This window comes from Balaenoptera borealis (assembly GCF_965194805.1).
Source record: "Balaenoptera borealis genome assembly, chromosome: 1".
Taxonomy (NCBI): Eukaryota; Metazoa; Chordata; class Mammalia; order Artiodactyla; family Balaenopteridae; genus Balaenoptera; species Balaenoptera borealis.
This window is the reverse complement of record NC_138860.1, coordinates 151,846,471-151,872,060: the sequence shown is the minus strand read 5'-3', so window position 1 is coordinate 151,872,060 and position 25,590 is coordinate 151,846,471. Positions and strand designations below refer to the sequence as shown.

The 25,590-nt window shown below is 36.1% G+C and overlaps 1 protein-coding gene and 1 pseudogene across 3 annotated transcripts in view; one reads left to right on the top strand and one right to left on the bottom strand.

Moving 5' to 3' along the window:
* The window catches only part of LOC309618310 (uncharacterized protein C1orf185 homolog), a 246,069-nt gene that overhangs the window by 16,527 nt on the left and 203,952 nt on the right, over positions 1-25,590 (top strand). The gene's annotated exons all lie outside the window — the stretch shown is intronic.
* LOC309620332 (rhomboid-related protein 2 pseudogene) lies at positions 1,516-13,374 on the bottom strand (annotated as a pseudogene). The gene is made up of 2 exons: positions 11,098-13,374; positions 1,516-11,066 (listed from the first exon to the last, which is right to left on the bottom strand). The product of its transcript is annotated as a rhomboid-related protein 2 pseudogene (transcript).

Genomic DNA, 25,590 nt, shown 5'->3' with positions numbered 1-25,590 from the left:
AACCTCTCAAACACAAATAATGACAAGCTTACTTAAATTATTCCAGAACATAATAAAAGAAGGAAAATTTTTAAATGTTAAACTTGATAAAGATAGGAGCAAAGAAAAATACTGTGGTAGGTTGAGTTATAAGACCAATTACTCACTGCTCCCTGTACCTATATCCTTTGCCAGGTAAATTTGCTATTCATCTCACAAGAGGCAGACTGTACTTTCCAGCCCCTTGTATTTTGGCTGTCATAAGATTTGTGACTAATAGGCTAATAGGATTATATGAGTTAGCTTTTGCTAGTTAACCAACCACCCAAAAACTTAGTGGCTTAAAACAATTAGATTTATTATTTAACATGGTTCTGTGGATTGACTACAGGGTTCTTCTCATCTGGGCCAGTCACATAAGGCTGGAGAGTCTAGGATGGTCTTTAAACATCTGAAAAGATGTTCAACTTCATTCAAAATTAGATAAATGCAAAGTAAAAGTATAATTCTCGCTGATAAATTTGGTAGAAAAAATTTTAATTTGGTAAAAATTGTACAGTGCATTCTGTTGGTGAGGCTATGGGGAAACAGGCACTCTATTCATTGCTGGTGGGAATAAAATAATGGTACAAATTCTATGAAGTGAATTTGGCAACACGTAACAAAAGTACATATATGTTTGTGTTTTAACCCTAGAATCTTAATTGTAGGAATTTAACCTGAAACTACACCTTCAAAATAGGAAGAATATATGTAAAGTATTTCATTATGTGTAAGTGTTTGTAATAGCATTACAAACAAACATTATTTGTAATAGCAAAATATTGTTACTATTCTAAATGTTCATCCACAAGAGGCTAGTTAGAATAAACTGTAGCACATTTACACAATAGAGAATTATGCAGCCATTTGAAAGTTAGGAAGAGTCGTATAAACTTATTTGGAGTGATGAATGGATAAACAAAATATGATATATTCATAAAATGGAATATTTTCAGACATAAAAAGGAATGAAGTACTGATACATGGTACAACATGGATGAACCTTGAAAACATTATGCTAAGTGAAAGGACCCAGACATAAAAGACTACGTATTGTATGATTCCATTCATATAATATGTCCAGAATAGGCTATATACACAGAAAGTAGACTAATTCTTGTCAGGGGCTATTGGAGGGGGAAATAGGGAATGATATCACAGGGTACAAAGTTCCTTTTAGGAGTGATAAAAATGTTCTTGGGCTTCCCTGGTGGCGCAGTGGTTGAGAATCTGCCTGCTAATGCAGGGACACGGGTTCGAGCCCTGGTCTGGGAAGATCCCACATGCCGCGGAGCAACTAGGCCCGTGAGCCACAATTACTGAGCCTGCGCGTTTGGAGCCTGTGCTCCACAACAAGAGAGGCCGCGATAGTGAGAGGCCCGCGCACCGCGATGAAGAGTGGCCCCCGCTCTCCGCAACTGGAGAAAGCCCTCGCACAGAAACGAAGACCCAACACAGCCAAAAATAAAAAATATAAATTAAAAAAAAAAAAATGTTCTTGAACTAAATAGTGGTGATTGCTACACAACTTGCAAATATGCCAAAATCACTGAATTGTTCACTTTATTAAAAGGGTGAATTTTATGGTATATGAATTATATATAAAATCTTCTTTGAAAAGAGAAAGAGGGAGGCAAAACAAAAACCAAACAACAAAATACACCAAACCCAGACATGTGTCTACTGCCCTTTACTTGATATAAAGATGATGATGAGTCCAAGTAGGACATGTTCTTTAGGTAGCTCCTTCTTGGAGTGCTAAGAAGAGGCCATTTCCTTATTTATTTCCCTCCATGAGAATGGGGAAATGTATTTTTTTTGGTCACCTTACTATCCCCAATTCCTACCATGGTGCCTAGCATATGGTAGACACCCAGTAAATATGTGTTGAATGAAAAAGGAAAGTAGAATGAAGGGGAGAATTAAGAAATGCTATTTTGTAACCACCAGTGTAATAATACTTAGTTAGAAATCATTGTATGAAAGTTTGCTGGGTAACAAGATACTTATGAAACCGAGCAGGACCCTGTGAGGCTCCTGGGCATGGAAGCCTTTCCATGTCCCCTGTTTCTTATAGGGAATAGGCTCCAGCCTTCATGACCTTCCTTGAATTCCAAAGGGCATACTCGAACAGTTGCTAATCAAGGAATGGAGGGGATGTGGAGACAAGGGAGGAGTAGCCAAGAAACAATGGTACAAACTTGGGGCAGGGTCCTGGTTCCACCTCAAGGGATACATATAACAATATCTTTGAGCTCTTTACAGAACTAAAACCCCCAACAAATGGAAGATGCTAGCATTCTTCATTCCAGAGAAGACCATGTGAGGTCAGATTAAAGGAACCAGAGAAGCTCATCAAGAGACTACCTGAGACCAGATTAAAGGAGTGCAGGCCCTGCACACACCCTAATCCTTATCAGCAACCCCACCCTTGAACTATTGCTATAAAACTCCTCACCAAATCCTCCTAGGTGTGGGACACACAGTTTTTCAGGGGAGGAGTCTGCTGTGTCCCCCTTTGCCTGGCAAAGCAATAAAGCTATTCTTCTCTACTTCACCCAAAACTCTGTCTCCAAGGTTCAATTCGACACCGGTGCACAGAGGCCGACTTTTCAGCATCATTTACATGAACTTAAAGTATCACCCTTAAGATTACTTATTAATCCTAAAGGGGAAAACATATTATTACAATGGAGAGATCTTTTGAACATCACTTTAATCAAGTGATCAAACTTAGCATGAGTGTAATGGAATGAATTGACATTAAGTACCTCCTGATATGATACAGTGGGAAGAACACAATTTTACTCATGAAATTTCTTGCCAAGAATGTTTAGCCTGAGTCTAATTTTGAAAGCAATCAGACAAAAACAGATTGTGAGATATTCTATGAGACAATTGGCTAGACCCTTTAAAAATATCAATATTATCAAAGAAAAAAGCAGACAGGACTGTTACAGATTAAAAGTGATTAAAGAGATGACACATGCAGCAACAATGCATGGTCTTAACTTGGATCCTTGATTGAATAAAAGACAACTTTAAAGGACATTTTTGGACAACTAGGAAAATTTTAATGTGGACTGTATAATGGACAAGATTAACATATCAATGTTACATTTCCTGGGTGAGATAATGGCATTGTGACTAGGAGAATATCTTTGTTAGAGGATACCAAAAGCTGGTTCTTTGAAAAGGTTAAAAATATTTATAAACCTTTTAGCTAGGTTGATCAAGAAATAGCAAATACAAAAATTAATCACTACGGATTTTTAAAGGATAAAAGAAAAATTATGAACAAATTTATCTTAATAAATTCAACAACCTGAAAGAAAAAGACACATTTCTTCTTGAAGAAAACAGATAAATAAATTAACAAAATTGAATCAAGAAGAAATAAAAATTTGATGAGTTGAATAGCCTTTTAGCTATTAAAGAAATTGAATTCTTAGTTTAAAACATTTATTCAGGGACTTCCCTGGTGGTCCAGTAGTTAAGAATCCATCTTGCAAGGCAGGGGACACTGGTTCGATCCCCACTTGGGGAATTAAGATCCCACATGCTGTGGGGCAACTAAGCCCGTGTGCCACACAAGTAGAGAGCCTGTGTGCAGCAACTACAGAGCCCACACGCTCTGGAGCCTGCATGCCACAACTAGAGAGAGAGAAGCCCGTGCACCACAACTAGAGAGAAGCCTATGCACTGCAACGAAGAGCCCGCACACTGCAACGAAAGATCCCGTGTGATGCAACTAAGACCCAACACTGCCAAAAGAAATTTTTAAAAAATTTATGCAAGGGAAACTCCTGGCACAAATGACCTCACTGCTTTGACTTCATCAAACTATTAAGGAAGAACCAAGGCTAACCTTACACAAACTCTTTCAGAAAATAGAGGAAGTAGAAATACTTTACAATTCATTTTATGACATCAGCATTACCCTGATACCAAAACTGGGTATCAGAAGAAAATAAAACTATAGAATATCTCTCATAAACATGGATAAAACACTTCTTAACAAAATATTAGCAGGTAGAATTCAGCAATATATAATATAGCTTGAGGAAGTAAAGTTTAGCCCAGAAATACAAGGTTGGTTCAACATTCAAAGGTCAATCAATTTAATTCACTGTGTTAGCAGAATTCAGGAGAAAACTCATATAATCATCTCAATAGATGTAGAAAAAGCATTTGCAGAACTCAATATCCATGCATGATAAAAAGTAAAAAATAGTAATAAAATGGGACTTCTTTAACCTCAACAGGTCAGCTATGCAAAAATTACAACTAACCTCATATTTAATTATTAGTCTGAATGTTTTCCCCCATCAGATCAAGAACACGGCAAGGATGCACTCTCTCACTGCTTCTATTCAATGTTGTATTGGTTATCCTAACAAGTGAAATAGGTAAGAAAAAGAAATAAAAGGCACAGACATTAGCAAAGTAGTTACTTATTAATAACACAAATTACTTACTGATAAACTTAACAAAATGTGTGCACAAGCTATACATTTAAAACCACAAATATTGCCAATAAAATTTAAAAATAAATGGAGAGATATAATAGGCTCATGGATTGGAAAACTCAATACCACTAAGATGTTAATCTTCTCAAACTGATTAATGCATTCAACAGACTTACATTCAAATGCCTAGAGGATACTTTTTGTTAGAAATTGGCAACCTGATTCTACAATTTGTATGAAAATGCAAAGTTCCTAGAAGAATCAAAATAATTTTGAAGAGAAAAATAAAGTTGGAGGACTAACTCTACCTGATTTCAAGATGTACCATAAAACTTCACAAATATTTTACACAGCACAGGAAACCATAAACAGAACAAAAAGATAACATACAGACTAGGAGAAAATATCTGCAAATGATGCAACCAACAAGGGCTTAATTTCCAAAATATTCAAACAGCTCATACAACTCAATAACAAAAAACATACAATCCAATGAAAAAATGAGCAGAAGACTTAAATAGACATTTCTTCAAAGAAGGCATACAGATGGCCAATAGGCACATGAAAAGATGCTCAACATCACTAATTATTAGAGAAATACAAATCAAAACTACAATGAGGTACCACCTCACACTGGTCAGAATGACCATCATCAAAAAGTCTACAAATAACAAATGCTGGAGAGGGTGTGGAGAAAAGGAAATCCTCATATACTGTTTGTGGGAATGTAAATTGGTGCAGCCACTATGGAGAACAGTTGGAGGTTACCCAAAAAACTAAAAATAGGTACTTGGTTAAGTCTCCATGTTTCCATGGCAGGGGGCACGGGTTCGATCCCTGGTTGGGGAACTAAGATGCCACATGCCACGTGGCGTGGCCAAAAAAAAAGAAATAAAGAAAGAAACAACTAAAAATAAAGTTGCCATATGATCCAGCAATCCCACTCTTGGGCATATATTTGGACAAAACTATAATCTGAAAACATACATGCACCCCTATGTTCATAGCAGCACTATTTACAATAGCCAAGACATGGAAACAACCTAAATGTCCATCGACAGATGAATGGATAAAGAGGATGTGATATATATATAATGGAATATTATTCAACCATAAAAAAGAATGAAATAATGCCATTTGCAGCTACATGGATGGACCTAGAGATTATCATACTAAGGGAAGTAAGTCAGAAAGAGAAAAACAAATATCATATGATATCACTTATATGTGGAATCTAAAATATGACACAAATGAACATATCTATGAAACAGAAACAGACTCACAGACATAGGGAACAGATTTATGGTTGCCAAGGGGAAAGGTGGGGGTGGTTTGATTGGGAGCTTGGAACTAGCAGATGCAAACTATTATATATAGAATAGATAAAAAACAAAGTCCTATTGTATAGCAAAGGGAACTATATTCAATATCCTGTAATAAGCCATAATGGAAAAGAATATGAAAAGGAATATATGTATATATGTATAACTGAATCACTTTTCTGTGCACCAAAAACTAACACAACGTTGTAAATCAACTATACTTTAATTAAAAAACAACCATAATGGAAAATAATTTTTTAAAAAACTTCAGAAATAAAAGATATACAAATTGGAAAGGAAGAAGTAAAATTATCGCTGTCTGCAGATGATATGATATTATATGTAGATAACACTAAAAATTCTACACACACACACACTTTAGAGCTAATAAATCAGTTCAACAGAGTAGCAAAGTTGCAGGATACAAAATTAACATACAAAAACCAGTTGCATTTTCATACACTATCAATGAACAATTCAAAAAGGAAATCAAAATAATAATTCCACTTACAATAGCATCAAAAAAGAATAAGATACTTAGGAATAAATTTAACTGGTCTTATACATTGAAAAGCAGAAAACACCACTGAAAGGAATTTAAAAAGAAAGGAATTAAAGAAGGCATAAATAAATGGAAAGACACCCTATATTCATAGGTTGGAAGACTTAATATTGTTAAGATGACAATACTACCCAGAGTAATGTACCAATTCGATGCAATCCCTATCAAAATCCCAACTACATTTTTTTTTTCAGAAATAGAAAAACTCATTCTAAAATCCATATGGAATCTCAGGGGACTCCAAATAGCCCAAACAACCTTGAAAAATAAGAATGAAGCTGGAAGACTCACACTTCCTTATTTTAAAACTTACTACAAAGCTACTGTAATCAAAACAGTGTGGTACTGGCATGAGGATGGACATAAAAACCAATGGAATAGAATAAAGAGTCCCCCCAACCGGCAAAAAAAAAAAAAAAAAAAGAGCCCAGAACTCTATTCTCACATATATGGTCAAATGATTTCAATAATGCTGCCAAGATCGTTAAATGAAAGAACAGTTTTTTCAACAAATTTTACTAGGAAAACTGTATATCCACATGCAAAAGAATTAATTTGGAGCATTACCCTACACCACATACAAAAATTAACTCAAAATGAATCAAAGACCCAAATGTAAGAGCTAAAACCATAAAACTCCTAAAATAAAACATAGAGCGAAAGCTTCATGACATTGGTTTTGGCAGTGATTTATTTGATACAACATCAAAAGCACAGGCAATAAAAGGAAAAATAAATCGAACTTCATCAAAATTAAAAACTTTTGTGAACCAAAGGACTCTTATCAAGAGAATGAAGACACAACCCACAGAGGAGAAAATATTTCCAAATCATATATCCAGAATTAATTGATAAGGGATTAATATTCAGAATATATAAAGAACTCCTACAACTCAACAACAACAACAACAAATCCAATTTAAAAATGGGCATAAGGGACCTACCTGGTGGTCTAATGGTTAAGAATCTCCCTTCCAGTGCAGGGGACATGGGTTCAATCCCTGGTTGGGGAACTAAGATCCTACATGCTGCGGGACAACTAAGCCCATGCACTTTAGAGCCCGCATGCCACAATTACTGAGCATGCATACTCTGGAGCCTGCGCACCACAACTAGAGAGCCCACATGCCATAACAAAAGATCCTACATGCCGCAACAAAGATCCCATGTGCTGCAACTAAGACCCAATGTAGCCAAATAAATAAATAAATAATTTTAAAAATAAAAAATAAAAATGGGCATAGGACTCAAATAGACATTTCTCCAAAGAAGAAATACAAATGGCCAATAAGCACATGAAATGCTGCTCAACATCACTGATCATTAGGGAAATGCAAATCAAAACCATGATGAAACGTCACTTCGCACCCATTAGGATGGCTATTATTTTTTTTTAAAAAAGGAAAATGACTAGTGTTGGTGAGGACATGGACAAATTGGAACTTTCATGCATTGTCGGTGGGAATGTAAAATGGTGCAGGTGCTGTGGAAAACAGTTTTCATGGTTCCTCAAAAAGTTAAACAGAGAATTACCAGATGACCCAGCAATTCTACTACCCGGTATACACCCAAAAGAATTAAAAGCAGAGACTCAAACAGATACTTGTACCATGTTCACAGTAGCATTGTTTACACTAGCCAGAAGCCACAACCCTTGTCCATCAACAGTTAAATGGATAAACAGAATGTGGTATATACATACAACAGAATATTATTCAGCCTTAAAAAGGAAAGAAATTCTAATACATGCTACAACAAGAATGAACCTCAAAAACAATATAAGTGAAGTCATCCAGGCACAAAATGATAAATATTGTGTGATTCCACTTATATGAGGTACTTAGCATAGGCAAGTTCATAGAGACAGAAAGTGGAATAGTGGTTACTAGGGGCTGGAGGGAGAAGGGGATGTGGAATTATTGTTTAATAGGTACAGAGTTACTGGAAATGGATAGTGGTGATAGCTGCACAACATTGTGACTGTAACTTAATTCCACTAAATTGTACTTATAAAAATATTTAAATGGTAATTTTTGTTGTATATATTTTACAATAAAAGAACAATTAAAAAATTCACTAATCAAAAAATTGTGACCTTGGTGTAAGGACAGATATATAAATCAATGAATCAGAATCGAATCTGCAGAAATACTCCTATGCAATTATGGCCAAATGATTTTCAACATACCAAGATAATTCAAAGGAGTAAGTTTAATATTTCTAACAAATGATATTTAAATGGGAAAAATTAATCTTGACCCTTATAGCATACACAAAAGCTCAAAATGGATTTTAGGGAAATATATGCAAATCATATATTTGATAATGGACTTGTATCCAGAATATATAAAGAATTTTTACAACTCAGTAATAAAAAGACAAATGACCTAATTTAAAAATGGGCATAAGTATTTTAATAGATATTTCTCTAAAGAAGATATGCTAATGGTTAGTAAGCACATGAAAAGATGCTCAATATCATTAGCAAATCAAAGTCACAGGGAGATACCACTTCACATACAGTAGGATGCTACAATCTAAAAGACTATGGTAAGTGTTGACAAGGATGTGGAGAAATTGAAATCCCCATTCACTGCTGGTAAGAATGTTAAATAGTAGAGCCACTTTAGAAAACAGTTTGGCAGTTCCTCAAATTGTTAAACATAGAGTTACCATATGATCCAGAAACTCTGCTTGCAGTGTGTATATATATATATATATATATATGTCAAAGAAAAGTGAAAACATATGTTCACAAAAATTATGTACACAAATGTTCGTAGTAGCATTATTCATAATAGCCGAAATAGTGGATACAACTCACATGTTCATTAACCAACGAGTGAATAAACAAAATATGGTATATCCTTACAATAAGCAGAAGTTTTAAATTTTGATGAAGCCCTTTTATTATTTTTTTCTGTCATGGTTTTCAGGGTCCTCTCTGCAAAAACTTTGCTTAATTCATGATCATGAAGACTTTCTCTTTTTTCTTCTTCTAATAGATTTAGCTCTTATATTTAAATCTGTTATCCAATATATCAGTGGTTGACAGATGGGTATTGAAGTCTCCAGCTATAATTGTGGATTTGTCCTTTCAGTTCTATCAGTTTTTACTTCACATGTTTTTCAGATCTGTTGTTTGGTGCATATGTATTTAGGATTATTGTGTCTTCTTGGTGGATTGATCATTATATAATGCATTTATCTGTCTCTGGTAATTGTCTTTGCTCTAAACTGTACTTTATCGATATTAATATAGCCATTGCTACTCTCTTTTAATTAATGTTTGTATGATGTCTCTTTCTCCATTCTTTTACTGTCAACCTGCCTAGAGCATTATATTTGAAGTTTCTTTTAGACAGCAATATAGTTGGGTTTTGTTTTTAAATTCACTCTGCCAATCTCTGTCTACTAATTGGGTTTTTTAAAAAATATAAATCTATTTATTTATTTTTGGCTGCATTGGGTCTTTGTTGCTGCGTACAGGCTTTCTCTAGTTGCAGTGAGCAGGGGCTACTCTTTGTTGCAGTGTGCAGGCCTCTCATTGCGGTAGCTTCTCTTGTTGCAGAGCATGGGCTCTAGGCATGTGAGCTTCAGTAGTTGTGGCTCATGGGCTTAGTTGCTCCAAGGCATGTGGGATCTTCCTGGACCAGAGCTCGAACCCATGTCCCCTGCATTGGCAGGCAGACTCTTAACCTCTGCACAGGCAGGGAAGTCCCTACTAATTGGTATTTAGGCCATTTACACTTAAGGTAATTGTTGATCTGTTAAGTTGCCATTTATTTTTTAATCTTCTGTTTGTTCTGTTTTTCATTTTTCTGTTTTTCTTTCCTGCCTTCCTTTGTGTTATTTGAAATTTTTAGAATTCCATTTTGATTTATCTATAGTAGTTGGTGTTTTTTTTTGACAGATGTGAAAAGTTTTCATTTTCTGCATAGAACATTATTTGTGGATTCTATCAAGCAATCTCTATACTATACCCTCGTAGGAGAGCAAGTCTCTTTTAGAGGATACATACCCTCACGCAGCACGCCTGGGAAAGAGCCAATCTTTGGTTCTCACTTCCCTTCCCTTTTCTCTCTTCCTCTTCCCCCTCATGCACTCAGAAGAGCCCCTTCCTTAAACCCTAACTCCTTTTGTAAGCAGTCTTTGAAACCAACGACTTCAAGCGTGTTTTGTCCTCTTTATAAAATTGCTAGCATTTGCTGGGACTTCTCTGTTTCTTCATAGAGAGTCCTCCAGTTTTTTCCCAGATGGCTCTTTTTATTAATTGTTTCGTGTTAGGGGCAAGTCAGTTCGCTGGGGATAGGAAAATGCTGAAAAACACAGCAAATAAGACGCAAGCTAAATAAGCTGCAATTGCTATCCAAAACCTCGGATCTTTCAGCAGTGCCTTATCAAAGCAGCTGAACACGGTATAACCAATGGACATTCCAGCAAATCCACCTGCAATGTGAGCTGCAAAAGACACCGGGAACCCATTTGCAGGGACAAAGAACCTTCTGTAGAGAGCAAATCCCATGTCCGACACAATTATAAGGACAATGATGAGTAGTCTGATAATTCCAAAGGCAGGAATCATTTCTTGAAAATTCACTAGAACATTCATAAGATAGCCTCCCATCAGAGCATAGTCTCCTCCTGAGCACCCACAAGAGATTTGAGTGGGTCAAAGATGGAGCTGGCAAGAGATCCTCAGTGATGCTGATGGAGATGATGAACACAGGGGTGGGAGGCAGTTAGCTCTTTTCAGGTATGTTCTTTGCACCGGTTCAGGAAGCATCCATTTTGAGACAATCCTGTGGACCTTTTTAGGCTTGAAGGGATCTTTACCTGCCCTGTCCTCTCTCATTGTCTCCTCTTCCAGCATTTCTTTCATCTCTCTATCCCTATTCAGATTCACATCCTCCCCCATCTCCAAATTATGAGCAGCAGCCATTGTCCTGGGTCCACCCTCCACACTGCTTTAGAAGGAGCCCATGCAAGTAGAAGTCTGAAGCTTAAGCTTTATTAGTTTCACAAGTAATCCAGCCAAAACAATCCTGCTAGTGTTGCAGGGTCTCCCTCAGAAGCGGGGGGGCAGCTGTGTCTCACCGCGAGGACAAGGACACCGGCAGCAGAAGCTCTGGGAAGCACTGCCCGGTGTGAGCCCTCCCAGAGTCCGCCCCCAGCCCCACCAAAGAGCCCGGGCAGGCTCCAGTGCCGGGTCGCCTCAGCTATCTATAGTAGTTTTGACTGCATCTCTTTGTACAGTTTTTTTAGGGATTGCTCTAGGTATACCTCATGCATATGTAACTTATCATGGTCTACTTGATGTCATCTTATGAGTTGAGGGGAGTACTTTCCTTTGTGTTTCTTTACACTCCCCTTTTTATAATATAATTGTTTAAAATATTTCCTCTACAGATATTTATAACCACATCAGTGTAACAATTTTTGTTTCAGCTGTCAAACATGTTTTAGAAACCTCAAAAAAGAAGGAAAATTTATTCTATTTAACCATATATTGCTTACTATATTGCTTCATCCTTTCTGATGCTCCGAGGTTGTTTCTTTTAGTTTCTTCCATTCTGTTTAGAGAATTTCCTTTAACGATTCTTTTAGTGTAGGTCTGCTGATAGCAATTTTTTAGCGTTCCTACTTCTGAGAATGTCTTGATTTTCCCTTCATTTCTTAAGGCCATTTTTGCTGGATATAGGATTTTGGATTCAGAATTCTTATCTTTGGCATTTGAAAAGTGTTGTACCACTTCTTTCTGGCCTCCGTGGCTTTTCATGAGAAATCCATTGTCATTTGAATTGTTTTTCTCTGATAGGTAAGGTGTTGTTTCTCTCTTTCCTTGCTTTCAAGATTTTTAATATGTCTTTAGTTTTCAAAATTTTAACTATGATGTGTTTTGGTTTGGATTTCTTTAGGTTTACTCAGATACTTGAATATGTAGGTTTATGTTTTTTGCCGCATTTGGTAAGTTTTAAGCAATTATTTCTTCAAGTATTTTTTCAGCTATGTCTTCTTTCTCTTTTCTTTCTGGGACTCTAATGACATAAATATTAGATCTTTTGTTATAGTGCCACATATTCCTGAGACTCTGTTCATTTTTTTAAGTCTATTTTCTCTTTGTTGTTCAGACTGAGTAATTTCTATTGTTCTATCTTGCAGTTCACTGAGTCTTTCCTCTGATCCCTCTTCTGCCATTGAACCCATCCATTGAGTTTTTTTTTTTTTAACATCTTTATTGGAGTATAATTGCTTTACAATGGTGTGTTAGTTTCTGCTGTATAACAAAGTGAATCAGCTATACATATACATATATCCCCATATCCCCTCCATTTTGCGTCTCCCTCCCACCCTCCCTATCCCACCCCTCTAGGTGGTCACAAAGCACCGAACTGATCTCCCTGTGCTATGCATCTGCTTCCCACTAGCTATCTATTTTACATTTGGTAGTGTATATATGTCAATGCCACTCTCTCACTTCATCCCAGCTTACTCTTCCCCCTCCCCATGTCCTCAAGTCCATTCTCTATGTCTGCGTCTTTATTCCTGTCCTTCTCCTAGGTTCTTCAGAAACATTTTTTTTTTTTTAGATTCCATATATATGTGTTAGCATATGGTGTTTGTTTTTCTCTTTCTGACTTACTTCACTCAGTATGACAGACTCTAGGTCCATCCACCTCACTACAAATAACTCAATTTTGTTTCTATTTATGGCTGAGTAATATTCCATTGTATATATGTGCCACATCTTCTCTATCCATTCATCTGTTGATGGACCCTTAAGATGCTTCCATGTCCTGGCTATTGTAAATAGAGCTGCAATGAACATTGTGGTACATGACTCTTTTTGAATTATGGTTTTCTAAGGGTATATGTCCAGTAGTGGGATGGCTGGGTCATATGGTAGTTCTATTTTTAGTTTTTTAAGGAACCTCCATACTGTTCTCCATGGTGGCAATTTAAGTCCTTTTGAGAAGGCCATCCATTTAGTGCAAGGACTTTGATTAATATCAACGATTTCAGCATGGATTCTGAATGAAGGTTGATGTTAGAAATATTCAGATTCCGGTTAACTGTTGACTTGTTTGCATAAATGCTTTGAAGGGCTAGCTGCTTATCTTCTAGAGCACCATTCTTGTCTCCTCCTTTATTCTCCATCTCAATATTGTTATTATTTCCATAATAACTTTTATCTAAAATTTAATTTTTTTTACTTGCTTATTTACAATCTTCTCTGGTAAACTGTAAGTTACATAGGGCAGAAACCATGTTTATTTTTCCACCATTGTATTGCTTGTGACTGGCATATAGCAGATGTTTAATAAACATTTGCTCATCCACTTATTTAACAAACATTAATTGAGGACCTATTATGTGCCAGGCCCTATTTTGAATTCTGAAAACAGAAAAAATAAATGAAGTTCTTTCTCTTATGAAATGAATAAATAATTGTGTTCCAAATATCGATCTATGGGATATTAATAGCCCTTACATGAAAAAAGCAGTTTATGGACAAATAAATTTAGGAAGCAGTTACTCAAAAGTTGAAGTAATTTTTTTGTTGCAGGTTTTATCACTTACTTTAATAAGCAAACATGAACTTGCAAAAGGAGATTGATAAATATTCACTGTTTCTTAAGCTCTTCTATCACAGAGCTCCCTTTTCAATGAGCAGTCAAAGATAAAGATTTTAAAGTAGGCCATAACTTGGGGGGGGCATAGTTTTTGTTTTAAATTTTTAAGTGGGGCAGGAAAATTTGACTAGAGGTACAATTACCCTATCTAATCCACTCCTATTTATTATCCTTTAATCAACTGATTTAAAATGTACAACACAAAATGACCTTTATAATTTAAGAGCAAATCATGCCTCTTTTAGAAGATATAAAATTTAAATAGTCTTTCAGGTGATTTATGGAGTGGTGTATAATTAATAACAAATTTTCAATATAATAGTTTGCTCCTCAAAGAGGTACACACAACATTGAAACAATCCATGTTTAATTCAGGGCCATGCCAACAGAGCCTTAATCCACCATTTCACAGGATGGCCTACTAAAAAACCAAGTACCTTCTCATTTCCATCTCTTAAATGTTCTTTTTCTTCCAGAAGAAGTCCTAGTTCCACCTCTTAATCCCTGTGTCTTTGAAAAAAAAATGTGTCATCTCTGAACCTCAGTTTCCTCAACTATAAAATGAGATAATAATTGCTATTCTCACAGGAATAAATAAGATCAAATATATATACATTTCCTCTTATTAACTAGAATGATGAATGTGGTAATGGATTCAAGTTGAAGACATCAGTAAGAATGCATGTTTGATTAATATAGATACGGATGGGTAAATGTAGCCTGGATCATCTTGTGGCACCAGAAAGTAAGGAATTGTTCAAAACACACACACACACATTAGTGGGACATGTCAATGGGGCACAGGAGCCAACCGAAAGAACTCCCAATGGCCAGAGCTGGAACAATTTGAGCATTGTTCAAATTAAAGCAGCATCTGATTATAACCAAAAGTATAATATAAATATTCGTGAGTCCATATTGATATAAATAAATGACTGAATAAATTCATAAATGGGGGCGAACAGATAAATCTCCCATGCAGAAGAATTCCAAACAAATTATGTGGCTACTCCAACTTAAAGGAAGGGGAGATAAGTTCCCACTCCCTGAGTGTGGGCTGCACACAGAAAATTTCTTCCAAAGAATACAATATGGAAAGGGGAGAAGAAAGAAGAGTCTTACAGTGGAGAAGCCTGACAAACACTCCTTCAGTCAGGGGAGCAAAGTCAACATCAACAGTCATAAGTCATGTTGGTGGTATGTAACCTTGATATGATATAATAAAAATGGCACTTTACATTTGTAATCTTCCTCCAAAAACCCTGTAACTCATACCATTACACACCTATGAGAGTGGCCAAAATCCAGAACTCGGACTACACCAAATTCTGGCAAGGATGTGGATCAACAGGGACTCTCATTCATTGCTGGTGTGAATGCAAAATGGTACAACCACCTTGGAAGTTTGGCAGTTTCTTACAAAACTAAATATACTCTTACTATGTGGGTTTTTTTTTTTTCTTTTTTTTCCGCTACTTTTTTTTTCTGTCTTTTTAGCTGCCCCGCGGGGCATGTGGAGTCTTAGTTTCCTGACCAGCGATCGAACCCACACCCCCTGCAGTGGAACAGCAGAGTCTTAACCACTGGACAGCCAGGGAAGTCCTACTCTTACTATTTGATCCAGCAACTGTATTGCTTGGTATTTACCCCAAAAGTTGAAAACTTATGTTCACACAAAAAGCTGAACACGGATGTTTACAGCACCTTTATTCATAAATGCCGAAACTTGAAAGCAACCAAGATATCCTTTACTAGGTGAATGGATAAATAAAGTGTGGTACACCCAGACAAGGGAATATTATTCACTGCTAAAAAGGAATGTGCTATCAAGCCATGAAAAGACATGGAGGAATCTTAAATGCATGTTACTAAGTGAAAGAAGCTGATCTGAAAAGGCTACATATTGTATGATTCCAACTGTGTGACATACTGGAAAAGCCAAAACTATGGAAACAGTAAAAAGATAAGTGGTTTCCGGGGGTTGGGTGTTTGGAGAGATGAATAGACAGAGCACAGAGGATTTTTAGGACAGTGAAAATACTCTGTATGACACTAAAATGATGGATGTATATTATTATATATTTGTCCAAACCCATAGAATGTGCAACATCAAGAGTTAACCATAAGGTAAACTATGGGTTTTGGGTGGTTGTGACGTGTTGGTGTAGGTTTATCAATTGCCACAAATGTACCACTCAGGTGAGGGATGTTGACAACGGGGGAGACTATGCATGTGTAAGGGGCAAGGAGTATGTGAGAAATCTCTGTCCTTTCCTCTCAGTTTTTCTGTGAATCTAAAACTGCTCTAAAGAAACAAAATTTTTTCTAAAAATTAACAAAATAAACCATAACTAATCTAATCATGTGAAAACCATTAGACAAATTCCAATAAGGGAACAACCTTACAATATACCTGACCAGTACTCCTCAACATTGTCAAGGCTTTCAAAGAAAGCAAAGAAAGTCTGAGAAAATGTCACAGCCAAGAGGAGCCTAAGGAGATAAGACAAGTAACTTGGGATCCTGGGTGGGATCCTGGAACAGAATAAGGATATTAGGTAAAAACTAAGAAAATATGAATAAACTGTGGACTTTAGTTAAAAATAATACAACCATTGGTTCATTAATTATAACAATGTATCATACTAATAACATAAAATGTTTATAATAGGGGAAACTGTGCATAAGGAGGTAAATGGGAACTCTCTATACTATCTGTTCAATTTTTCTGTAAATCTAAAACTGTTCTAAATGATAAAGTCTATTACTAAAAAAGAAAAGGCCTCTCATGATGCTTGGTATGTGAAAGGTGCCCAATAAGTGCTCTGTGTAATCACTGTTATCATCATTGTAATTAATAATAATGTAGCTGATGCTTCCAGTTTGCACTAGTTTATGGTCACAAATACAATCTTATTTATGATAATCATCCTTGTTTTGATAGAAGCCGTTTATAGCATAGAGGGGAAGCATTTGAGCTTTACAGAAAAGCAGACTGAGATTAAAAGCTTGGCTCTGAAATTTTATATTCTTTACATTCTTTATTATTTACTTTGCCTCTCTAATATATTTGCTACTTACTTTGCCTTCCTCATTTTTAAGATGGGGCTGAAAATAGCACCTACAATCATTGTCAGAATGAAATGAGGCAATGTAAATATTCATTCATTCATTCACTCATTCCACTAATTTATACTGAGTGCCTACTATGAGGAAAACCAAGAAAGAACAGGGTTTTGGGGGAAGGAGAGGCAGGGAATAGCAGAAGTTCAGTTTTGGATCTGTTCAGCTTGAGATGCTTATTTGAGATATACAATGGAAAAATCAAATAAATGGTTATATATAAGTGTCTTAAACACAGAAAAGAGGTTAAAGCTGGATATGAAATTTAGCCTTACAGTTTTGGGACTGAATAAATTGACTTGAGTAACATTCCAACACTTCGTGCTCAAGTACAAGAAGAATCTGCAAAAAAAAAAAAAAGCCTGAGCAGGAGGAACCAGAGAAGTAGGGGGAAAAATCAGGATACAGTGATGTCAAAAGATTAAAAAAAAAAGTTCAAGAAGAAAAGTGTTGAATACTGCAGAGAGGTCAAGTAAAATGAGGAAAGAGAACTATTCATTGCAGTTGGTAATACTAAGGTTGTTGATAACATTGACAAGAGTAGTTTCAGTGAAGCGATAAGGGCAGAAGCTGGAATGAAGTGGGAAGAAGAATAAATGGGAGGCGAGGAAGAATGGACAGTAGGTTTGACAACTTAGAGAATTTTGCTGTGAAAGGGAGGAAAGAAATGAGGCGGTGACTGAAGGTGAATTTAGTGTCAAGGGAGGGTTTTTAAAGATGGAATACTAGAGCATGTTTGTAGCATTGGAATGATCCCATGAAAAGAAAGAAATTTTGCATATACCTAGGTACTCAAAATGGCTTTTTGTTGTTTTATTTTTTATTTTTATTATTATAGGATCTCTAATCTCTCACCTCCAAAATCTCACCTAGTTACGTCTGGAAGTCTGAGAGTATCTCATGTAAGATCATGAATAGTCCTTCTGCTACCACCTGTCATGTCATACTCTCCTGCCAAACTCCCTTCAGTGAAATCTCCTGACCTCCAACTGCCCATGAAATTATTTAATGATGCCTCTTCACTGACACTAGTCCTGAGGCTCATCCTGAATATTTTGATGTCTATTTCAAAGGCACTGCTTCCTGATGCTCCCAAGGCTGCTAGTACCAATATGTTAAAATCCATTAGCTGCCAAAATACTGTTGGATTTCTTAGAGTTTCAATGGGCAATATTTAGGGCAGAAGAGAAGAGAATGCTCCTCTTCCACACTTTATAAACCTGGGAACGAAGCAGTGCTGATTGTGACCCAAATTCTCCCGGAGTATTTTCTAAAAATAGCCTGTTCCATATCTTGTTAGAGTACCCAAGGGCTTCAAACCTAAGTCCATTAGTTGGACCCATTCTCTAAGACAAACTCCATGTTGTATTCCCAATTTCTCTTTTCACCCCACTGCTTTTAGGACTTCTTTCCCCAAACTTCATGCAAAACAATTCATGCAAACTCCTAGTTGGCCTAATACACTGGTCTTTTAAGTCTAAATCTCAGAAATAAGGATATAGTTTAGGATAAAGTTTAAAACCTATCTAGAATTAGTGGTGTACCAAGGATGGGACAGTGGGAGTAGTTTGCTCTGAATGAAGGCAATAAGGAGGTGAACTAAATGTAGAGAATTAAAAACAATAACTAAAAACTGACTAAAGGTAGATCTGCCTTTTATTATCATCATATATCAGCACTTCTAAACCATATCAATGATAAAATATCCTGTCCCCCAAATCTTTTGTTAGTCTAAGTTCTAAATAATTGTGTTTTAATAATATATACATAAACTTCCAATTAGCACATTTTTTGTATTCTTTTTTTTTTTTTTGGTTGTTTCTATTTTTTTATTTATTTTTACAGTAGGTCCTTGTTGGTTATCTATTTTAAATACAGCAGTGTGTACACATCAATCCCAAACTCCCAATCTACCCCTCCCCCCAATTAGCACATTTTAAAATCATTTAAACATTGTATTCTACGTGGAAGTTAACTTGGAATCAGCTTCAAACACACTCGGACTCAGCTACACATTTGTTTTTAGAGTAAGTTCATAATGGTTCAGAATTGCTTGAGTTCACTACATATGTTGTTCTTGTCTCCAACCCCTGTGCTACTACATATTTCTGCATTTAGACAGTAAATTTGATATAAATAATAAGACAGAGATTGTAAAGATGAAGAAAGGAAATTGATTTCTTCAATTCTGTCATTTTACATCATTATATGGAGTTTTTATTTGTGTTTACTATTTCAAATTTAAATGCAGAAACATTTGAAAGCTGCTAAAATCAATCCTGAAGAAGCAAAGATGTATAGTTTCAAAAATTTATTGTAAAATGGGATTTTTGTAAATCTCTGCCAAGCTTATCCTTTTTGTTTAAGCCTTTTCCTAACTTGTTGTAGATATGTTGCTTCACTTGAAAGAAACTTTTCTAAATTAAAGTCAATAAAAAGATTTCTTCAATCAGTGAGTAAAAATAGATTGACAAATCTTTATACATTCTCTACTGAATATGAGTATATGAAGAAGATCAATTTTGATGAAGTCATGGGCAAATATGCAGACATTAAGGCTTAAAAACAAAATGTTATTCATTATTGCAAAATGTATTACAAAACATTATGTAAGTATAAGTTTCTTTCCCCTTTAAAACTAAATTAATTAGGGACTTCCCTGGTGGCTCAGTGGTTAAGAATCTGCCTGCCAATGCAGGGGACATGGGTTTGAGCCCTGGTCCAGGAAGATCCCACATGCCACGGAGCAACTAAGCCTGTGTGCCACAACTACTGAAGCCTGTGCACCTAGAGCCCGTGCTCTGCAACAAGAGAAGACACTGCAATGAGAAACCTGCGCACCACAACAAAGAGTAGCCCCCGCTCACCGCAACTAGAGAAAGCCCGCCTGCAGCAATGAAGACCCAACGCAGCCAAAAATAAATAAGTTAATTAATTAATTAATTAATTAAAAAAATAAATGAAAAAGTATTAATCTTTTATTTTTCTTTTTCTGTGCTATAATATTTACTTTTTTATTTTTATTTTTTGTTTTCAATAAAAGAAGATTTTCAATCCATGCATATATGGTCAATTAATTTATAAAAATGGATCCAAGGATATACAATGCGAAAAGGACAGTCTCTTCAATAAATGGTGTTGAGAAAACTGGACAGCCACATGCAAAAGAATGAAACTAGACCACTGCTTTATATCATACACAAAAATCAACTAAAAATGGATTAAAGACTTGAACATAATACCTGAAACCATAAAACTCCTAGAAGAAAACATAGGCAGTGAACTCCTTGACATCTGTCTTGGCAATGATTTTTTTGGATCTGATACCAAAAGCAAAGGCAACAAAAGCAAAAATAAACAAGTGGGACTACATCAAACAAAAAAGCTTCTACACAGCAAATGAAACCATCGGCAAAAAGAAAAGGCAACCTATGGAATGGGAGAAAATATTTGCAAATCGTATATCTGATAAGGAGTTAATATCCAAAACATATAAAGAACTCATGCAACTCAACAGCAAAAAATCAACAATCCAAATAAAATATGGACAGAGGATTTGAATAGACATTTTTCCAAAGAAGACATACAGATGGCCAACAGGTACATGAAAATGTGCTCAACATCTCTAATCATCAGGGAAATGCAAATCAAAACCACAGTGAGATATCACCTCACTCCTGTTAGAATGGCTACTATAAAAAAGACAAGAAATAACAAGTACTGGTGAGGATGTGGAGAAAAGGGAATCCTGTGCACTTTTGTTGGGAATGTAAACTGGTGCAGCCACTATGGAAAACAGTATGGAGGTTCCTCAAAATATTAAAAATAGAACTACCATATGATTCAGCAATTCCACTTGTGGGTATTTATCCGAAGGAAACAAAAATGCTAATCTAAAAAGATTATATGCACCCTATGTTTATTGCAGCATTATTTACAATAGCCATAATATGGAAACAACCCTAGTGTCCACTGATGGATGACTGGATAAAGAAAATGTGATATATATACACAATGGAATATTATTCAGTCATAAAAAGGAAATCTTGCCAATTGCAACAACATATATAGACCTTGAGGGCATTATACTGACTGAAATAAGTCAGACAGAGAAAGACAAATACCATATGGTCTCACTTATATGTGGAATCTAAGCAAACAAACAAATCCACAAAAAAATGAACTCATAGATACAGAGAACAGATTGGTGATTGCCATAAGCAGGGGATGGAGGGTATGAAAAATAGGCGAAAGTGGTCAAAAGGTAACTTTAAACTTCCAGTTATAAAATAAATAAGTCATGGGGACGTAAGGTACAGCATGGTGACTATAGTTAATACTGTATTGTATATTAGAAAGTTGCTAAGAGAGTAGATCTTAAAAGTTCTCATCACAAGAAAAAAAATTTTTTAACTATATGTGGTGATGGATGTTAATGAGACTTATTGTGCTAATCATTTCACAATATATACAAATATTGAATCATGTTATATACCTGATACTAATATAATGTTAGATGTCAATTTATATCTCAATAAGAAAGAAGATTTTCACTGTTTGCCTTTTTTTTCTGGCCATTATGATTATTCATTTTATTTTCTGATTTTCACTAAAAATAATTTTGTCATCTAGAGGAGGAATATGTTGGCAAAATGATCCAATTCTGGTGTCAAATACACAAAGTACCCCACTTCCTATAGTAATAACAATTTAATATTTTAAGAGTGAGGTTAGGAATATTTTACCTTCTTGAACACTCCATGTCTCTAAATTTGAGGCACTTTATTTTTTATATTTTGTTCTGAGTCATTCACTAATTCGTACGTCTTACAAAATTGTCTTATCTCCCCAAATAAACTATAAATTCCATGAGGGCAGTTCGTGTAATAGGAAGTCAACAAATATAAATGTAATAAATATTCTCACTGCATCCTAACTAGACCAAAAACTGAATTTGATTTTGAGAAGGAAAGAAGTTAAGCACTGAAATACAATGATTCTAAATTTAGCTGTTCTTGTTCTGAGGCAACTCCATTCTTAATTTAAAATAGTAATTATTATAGCAATGGCACTCTCCCCTTTTGTAGCAGATATCTCTGGTACCACCCATATCACATATTCAGAACGTATCTCTGATTTTAGCTATATCTGTGTTACATCGTTCCAGTTCACGTCATATTGCCAGTGTCCTACTCAAATAAGTCTGCATTCTATCCTTAGGCCTTCTCCAGACACCATGGAAGCTTGCTCAGCGCATTTGGCAAGCACAGTACAGATGAGTGGGGGATTTAACCTCTATCTGGGGCAACTCTCAATTGATAAGGTGTGGGGTTTGTGGATAAATGCTCAAGTCTCTTTAAAGTGGATTACAAAAAAACTCAATAACACAACCTTATATTTGATTTCCTCTTTCGCTATTTCACTCTACTCACTCCTTCCTTTCTGGTTCCTGGGATTACCTCCTAAATAAACTACCTGCCTCCCAAATAAACTACCTGCATCCAAGACTGTGTCTCTGACTCTGCTTTCAGAGAAACACAAATTGAAAATACTATCAACCACTATATTCCAGTAACATTAGGGATTTTGTAGTTCTGTGAAGAGGGCAAGGTGTTTCTTCCTTCGGGGCTTTTGTATATGCTATTCCTTCTATTTGTTATGCTTTGTTATCTCATCAGTCAGGTTATCAACTTAAATGTCATTTCATAAGGGAAAACCTTCCTGACTCCTTAGAGCAGGTTGGATGGCCCCTTGTTTAATGACCTTATATCAACCAGTACTTTTGTTTAATGGCACTTATGTAGTTGAATATTTATTTGGATAATTTTGTGTTTAAAGTTGGTTTCCTGAATTAGGCCATAAGCTCCTCGAGGATAGGAATGATGCCTGTTCACAGTAATATGCTCAACAACTAGTAAAAGTCTGGCATCCCGTGGGTAGTCAATAAATATGTACTTGGTGCCTATCATTTTTTCAGCACTTTTCTAGACTCTAGGGATACAGTAAAAAACAAATCAGATGAAACTTCTACCCTCATAGATCTTACATTCTAGTAGAGAGAATGAAGACAAAACACAAAATATACAAATAAAATATGTGGTATGCTATAAGATGGCAAGTTCTATTAGCAAAATAAAATAGCAAAGGGAAAAAGAGTGTTGAAGGTGTTGCAATTTTAAATAGGGTGATTATGGAAGGTCTCAATGAGGTGAAATTTAAGAAAACACCTAAAAATATGAACCAATATTAATATATGGGTTAAGGCAAAGGGAAAAATAAGTGCAAAGACCCTCAGGCAGGAGGATGTCTGTCATGGGCATATTCAAAGAAAAGCAATGGGACTTCCCTGGTGGCACAGTGGTTAAGAATCTGCCTACCAATGCAGGGGACACAGGTTAGAGCTCTCATCCAGGAAGATGTCACATGCCATGGAGCAACTAAGCCCGTGCACCCCAACTACTGATCCTGCACTCTAGAGCCCACGAGCCACAGCTACTGAAGTCCACGCGCCGAGAGCCTGTGCTCTGCCACAAGAGAAGCCACCGCAATGAGAAGCCCGTGCACTGCAACGAAGAGTAGCCGCCGCGTGCCACAACTAGAGAAAGCCTGCATGCAGCAATGAAGACCCAATGCAGCCAAAAATAAATAAATTAATTAATTTTAAAAAAAGAAAAGAAAAGCAATGAAGCTAGTATGGTAGGATTAGTAGAGTGAGTGAGGAGAAAATAGGAAGAGATGACAACAGAAGGGAGATAGTAAAACAGATAATGGATAGCCTTGGAGAGTATTGTTAGGACTCTTACTTTTACCCTAACTGAGACAAGAAGAAGCCATTGGAGTTTTGAGGAGGAAAGTAATATGATCTGACTTCTATTTTAACACTATGACTGTGTCTGCTATGCTGAGAAGGATGACAAAGACAAGGACAGAAACAGAGAGACCTGTTAGGATGCCATTGTAATAATCTGGGCAGGAGATTAAGGTAACTTGGACCAGGATGGTAGCAGTGGAAGTAGTGATAAATAATCAGATTCTAGATATGTTTTAAAGAGAGAGCCAGTAGGATTTGCCTCCAAGGTTTTAGGTTTGAACAAATAGAACTGAGATTGGAAAGACTGTAGTAGAAGCAGGTTTGGGGGTAAGATATAAAATATGAGATGCCTATCATATATCCAGATGGAGATGATGGGTAGGAGTTGGATATACATGAGTCTGGAGTTCAGGGGAGAAAGCCTGGCTGGAGATATAAATTTGGAGGTTGGCAGCATATACATGATATTTAAAAGATATTAGATTGGATGAGATGCCTGAAAGTATAAGGTTAGAGAGAAAAATAGAGGAAGTAAAATGTTTCTGCACTGAGACCTTCCAATATTTGAGGTCAGGGAAATGAACAGGAATCAGCAAAAGAGAAGGAGAAGGAATAGTCAGAGAGAAACCAGGAGAGTGTATTGGGAGTTGTGGAAGTTCTGTTCTGATTGCTTCAAATTTTTCAGTAAAATAGGAAGTAAAATTATTACATGAGAAGTGCAAAAGGGGGAGGAGTAGTTGGAGATCTGAGGAAACAGGAGGTATGAATAGTTTTCTAGGAGAATAGAAGAGCAAAAACTTTTCTACTACCCATACTAGAATAATATAGTATGATTTCTGAATAGCATTGAGGGTCCCTTGAGATTAGTGATTATGAATTTAAAGTGAGAGCAGTCAGTATAAGTTATGTGTTTTTCTCCAGTCACATTTAGTGATGTGAGTGTAGTCAAAGGGTAAAAAGAGAGATGAATTTAACCAGTTTTGCCAAGGGAATATGAGTGAGAGAGAAGCAAGTGGGTTGAAGAAAATAATTATAATCATTGGCTATGGAGTTTAAATTAGGTAAGAATGGTTTGAGGTCATAAGTGGGATGAAGGACAATTAAAAGGTCATAGGAACAATAGGTTATAATTCTCAGGGGGCTTTGAGAATTACCGGAATTAGGATCCCAGAAGGAGTGAGTAGAAAGACAGATGATGGTTGGAGAGTAGAATGCTTGAAACCAGCCTTATAGGAAGTTTATAGTTATAGGAAGGACAAGGTCTAAGGTGTCATTATGGTAGTGAATGACAGAGCTAGGTTGGAAAGAAGTCAGGTAATGACATGTACATAGTCCAATGGAGATTATACTCAGAGGTAAGAGGGATGACATAAGGGACCTGGGCTCTTTGTAGTGATTGATATAATGACTGATATAAACAGGGACAAGTGGCATCACAAGATTACTTCTGATGGTCCCAAAGAAGATGTTTGTGGTAAAATAGTATTGCAAGAGAGAGGAACTCTTTCCAAAAGCTGAGAGTTTTGTGCCACACCTTGAATTCTGCTGGAGGCACTGAGGAATTCAGAGGGTCCCTGAATAACAAAATTTAACATTTATTGAATGTCAAGGCACTAAACTCAGAATCACTGTAAGAAAATCTTGTGGC